The sequence below is a fragment of the Cebus imitator genome, unplaced genomic scaffold (assembly GCF_001604975.1).
Source record: "Cebus imitator isolate Cc_AM_T3 unplaced genomic scaffold, Cebus_imitator-1.0 Scaffold64, whole genome shotgun sequence".
Lineage (NCBI taxonomy): Eukaryota > Metazoa > Chordata > Mammalia > Primates > Cebidae > Cebus > Cebus imitator.
Genome location: NW_016107379.1, coordinates 2,264,296 through 2,269,445, shown reverse-complemented (window position 1 = coordinate 2,269,445; position 5,150 = coordinate 2,264,296). Strand labels below are relative to the sequence as shown.

Below are 5,150 nucleotides of genomic sequence, written 5' to 3'. Positions count from 1 at the left end.
TGTGGGATTTTATTTTTTATGTAATTGAATTTATTAATCTTTTTTCTTTATGGTTTGCCTTTTTGTATCTCATTTAATAAATTGCTTCCTACTCTTAGGTCATAATGATATACGACTATATTTTCCTGTGAAAGTTTCAGAGTTTTTTTTAATATTTAAGCACTTTAATCCATGTGGATTTTAGTTTTTATATACAATATAAAGTAGGGATATAAATTATTTGTGTACGTATTTCCATTTGGAATCTGTGTTTTAGAATTATTTATTTTGATTATAATGCCACCTTTATATGTAAGTGTGTGCATGTGTGTGTATACATGTATAAATGTGTATATATGTATGTGTGTGTGTGCTTGTGTGTATATACATAAATTATATCATATGTAAATTGTCTGTTGTTGGGCGTGGTGTCTCACCACTGTACTCCCGGCACTTTGGGAGGCTGAGGTGGGCAAGATTGCTTGAGCTCAGGAGTTTGAAACGAGCCTGGGCAACATGGTGAAACTCTGTCTCTATAAAAAATATAAAAATAGGCTGGTATGGTGGTTTGTACCTGTAGTCCCAGCTTGGGAGCTGAGGATCACTTGAGCCTCGGGGGTTGAGGCTGCAGTGAGCTGAAATCATATCACTGTACTGCAGCCTGGGTGACAGAGTGAGACTCTGTCTCAAAATAATAATAATAACAGCAAAATAAGCAAAATGAATACATAAATAAAGTTTCTGTTCTCTTCCATTGATCTGTCTATTTCTGCCCTAATACTCACAGTTTTAATAATTACAACTTAACAGTAAGCCTTGATATCTAGAACAGTAAAATTCCCCTCCTCCTCTAACTTCTTTAAAATTATCTTGACTATTATTCACCTTTTGCCATATTTTTGCATGTTTTAACATAATTGAGAACATGTTATGTATATAATTTTATAACCTGCTACTTTTCACTTAACTTGATAACATATGCATTTTCAAATGTTATTAAAACTCTTGACATTTAAAACAGCTCATGTTATTTCCCTGTGTGTGCATCGTATTTTATTTAACCATTCCCGTATTGCTGGATAGTTACTTTATTTCTGTATTTTCTTATTATAAATATTAGTACCATAATGAACATCTTTGTGTATAAAGTTTTTTTTTCCATCTTTAGGATGATAACACTAGAATGTATTCTCATAAATTGAATATAATTAAAATTTTATTTTTAAGAGAATTAAATATTCTCCCCAGGAATTTTTGAGACTGTGCATTTAACCAGGTCTTTGTTAGCACTGGGTATTCTTACTTTTTAATTGAAAGACAAGCTCATCTTGTTTAATAATTTTGCCTCTAGCTGGCTCTGAAAAGACCAACTTTTCTAACAATATTGAGCAATATTCCTAAATATGGAGGAAGGAATAGGCTAACAATAATTGTTTGCATGGGATGACATTTGAATGAGAAAGAGAGAAGGGCCTAAAGAAATTAATGCTGAAGTGACTCTTCTATTTTCATATCAGGAATGAGGATATTTCTGTTGATTGAACTAACTATTCTCATTTCTTCCCCATGTTTCCTGATTACATATGCAGATTTTAGAATATAGGGCTTTTTGACAGATTACTTAAATCCTAGTGAGGTGGAACAGCATTCAGATTGTTTATAATAACTATCATCAGTGGCAAATTAGTTTAGACTCTTTCAGTTTATTCTGTTTGACAGCTTCATGTTTATTTTACACCATAGAGGCTGAAAAAGAAAACATGTGTAAAAGAGAACTTGTTTTATTTGTCATTTAATTAAATGAATAATAAAGAATGTCTTTAGGACCCTGTCCCGGCCACAAAAAGAAGCTGAACCTGAAAGATGATGCCAATTAGAGTTTCCTAGTAGGTTTACTTTACTATTTTATTTCTGACACACTAACTCCCTTTTCATCGAATTCTGTTGTTTGTGTTTTTCTAGGAAGGAAATTTAAGAAATAGACAACTCATGGTAATTGCATGATTGTTTGGCCTTTAGAATGTATTATCTGTGACCCATAGCTTCTAGCCATGAGTTTGAAAAATGATGCACTTTTGCCTGTTACTTATTACAATCAAAAGGTTAAGAATATTTTTTAAATAGTGTTGTTGTGCAGATGACATGCTAATCTTCTTTGTATCATTCAAATTTTAGTATATGTGCTGCCAAAATGAGCACAAGAATAGTTTTGTTTCTGCAAATTTGCTTCTTGATGATCTGCTTGGATACTATCTTTTCTTTAGGTTCAACAGATGTTTTGTTCCAGGCCTGTCGGTTTCACCAGCTTCTAATCAGTGTCTCTATTTAGTGCAAAGTAGTGTTGGTAGCATACATTGAACACAGTAAGAAAAAGGGATTTATTCATAGGAAACGTTATAATTTGTTCCAATAATCTGGTTTCACAAACAGAACATGGGTACCTACCTGGGAGTGGACATTTATCAACATGGGAAAACTGCCATTTACCAAACCTACCGGCACGAGGGGCAGTGTAGAGAAGAGATTAGAAGGGCTGCCTGTACCAGAGACTGCCTGGGTTTGTCCACTGATACCACTATATTCTATTGTGTGACCTTGATCAAGTTTCTTAATCTCTCTGTGCTTCAGTTTACTCATCTGTGAAATAAAGTTGTGAAGATTAAATGAATTAACATTGTGTACATTGTTTGGCACATAAAATTACTCAGTAAATATTTGTGATTATTATTAGTTTCTATCTGGAACCTTGAACACAGACCAAAGGTGGTGAGCACATTGGGTCTCAGGGAGACTTCCAGGGCCTCAGTCTATTCTGAAGGAATTATATGCTAATGTCACAGGTTGAGTTGCCTTGGAAGAAGCCTCTGAGATTAGCATGCAGGAACGGTTCTGAGATTAGCACTAGGGACTGTTCTTGGGATTATCCCGTGGAAGGGAAGAAGCAGATTGGGTGGAGGGAGTAGTTGGGCTGTGATGTTGTCTCAACAAATCCCTTAGCTAGCCACATGGGAGTCTGAAGCTGGTATGGCCCTTCAGAGTTGTATTGAGTTGGGGCTAGAGCTGGAGGCCTTTATATTCCTGAATCAACCAGTCAGTGGCTGTGGGCTTCCCGGGGAAGCCGATGTGACCTTGGGAGCAGAAGGTTCTGGAATCCAAGGTGGTTCTGGAAGAGGGCTGGCAGCTGAGGACAGCATGTCGACAGTACTCCCAGCAGCTGGGGGAATAAACTCCTCAATCCTGAAGGCTTACCGGGGTGGTACGTCATAGTATCCACTGTAGTGAGAGTTCCACTGTGAACTTTCAGGTCACTGAATCCCACCTCACCTCCCACTCCTGTCCCATTTGCTCATGTGGTATTTAAGCCACCTCTACATGTCTACCTTATTGCACTTTGTCCCAGTTGATCCATTCTTCCACAGCTGCTCCTCCTGTGGACCTTTAACCTTCTTGTCACTGTTATCCACTGTTTTTCCCTGACCTTCTGGTCAGATCTTCACATTCATTTGGCACCCTGACCCCTGACACACAGTCTTCCTCTTCTGTTTAGTTCTGCTTCCATTCTAGGCAACTTCTCCATATAAATGACCCAGTTAACAACACATTGCCTTCATAGTTCTTCATCACCCAGAGTAAGGCAAGTTCTTTCCATCATCATTACTCACTCCAGGTCAAGCCAACTCTATTTCTCACCGGGACAGCTGCATTTGCCTTTCCAGAGCCACATGTGCCCCACTCAAACCTGTTCTGCAGCACTGGGAGTGTTCTTAAGACATGGATGACGTCTTTCCTGCCCTGCTTAAAACTCGTAAGTGACTTTCTTTTGCATATAGAATAAACCCTTACCCCACAGTCTGCAAGGCTGTCTACGTCCATTTCTCTAGTTGTATCTTGCACCACTCTCCACAGTGTACTCTGCATTCTGGCTGTACTGACTTTCTAAGTTATTTGAAAACTCCATGATCCTCTTGGTGTCTTTGCATGTCCATTACTCTCTATCTCTAATAAGACCCCACCTCATCACCTAGTCAATACATGCTCCATACTTCAGGAGCCTTTGAATCATCTCTCCGTTAAGGAAGAATTCCCTGACTCTAAAGACTGTATGGAAGCTCCTAATACAGGTTCTGGAAATACATTTCCTTTTCCCAGAACTTAGAACAAACTGCAATGGAACATTTGCATGCTTTTGATTAATATTTGTCTTCTCCTCTAGCATATCTGGAAGTGCTTGCCCTCAGATCTATTTCTTACACTTTCCTCGTTTTAAACCCTGCTGCAGGCCATGGCTCCCAGGCTTCTGACTCTGTGAGCTTCAGGCTGGGTTTGCCTAGTGTCAGGCAATGGCAGTAAATTGGGGACTGGGAAGAAGAAGGAAGATTATTTCTTGCTTTGATTTTCTGCTTTGGACTGTAGCTCCAGCAGCAGCCCTCTTCTCTGTGGACCCATATCCTCTACATAGACCAATCTTCTGGAAGGTGGCCCCAGCCTCTGGGCTCCACTAATATAGTCTCTTTTCTTTGTCCTTCTACCTAGGGATGATAATGGCTTCCTGCTGTTATTCCCTGGGTACCTGCTGCCCTGTTTGATTTCTCAGCTACTCCAACCCAATACCCTGCATTAAATTCCCACTGTAGAAAAGACTTGAAGTGGTTCCTGTTTTTCTGATTAGACCTTGACTGATATATGCCTTCTCTCTCCTCCAATTCAGCAGAAAACTCCTTGAGGGTAGGACCTATGTTTATTTTTGCTTATTGAGGTATAACTCGGATCCAGCACAGAGACTGGAAGGAATCTCAACAGCAGTGTAAGAATCACTGGGAGTTCCTGTCCAGTGATTTGTACGCTGGAGTCACTGGGAGTCCTATCCAGACTATTTTGTGAAATCTCAGATACTCACATAACACAGTCTGATGGCACTTTCAATCTCTTCTGACTCTTTCACTCTTTACTTTCACCACAGCTAAAAAACAGTTGTATAGAAAATATAGAAACAGAATTTATAGATGTTTTTTATAGCAATCTTTCATCAGAAAATTACTATAATGTGTATTTTAATGTGTATAATAATGTGTACTTCTTTCTCTTTCTTTCTTTTCTTCCTTCTTCCCACCATTCCCCCCTCTATTTTCCTTCTTTCCTTCCTCCCTCCCTCCCTCCCTCCCTCCCTCCCT

The 5,150-nt window shown here is 38.8% G+C and overlaps 1 pseudogene; it reads right to left on the bottom strand.

The window, feature by feature from the left end:
* Window positions 1-2,077: 2,077 nt before the first annotated feature.
* On the bottom strand, window positions 2,078-2,178 carry LOC119471578 (annotated as a pseudogene).
* Between the last annotated feature and the right edge of the window lie 2,972 nt (window positions 2,179-5,150).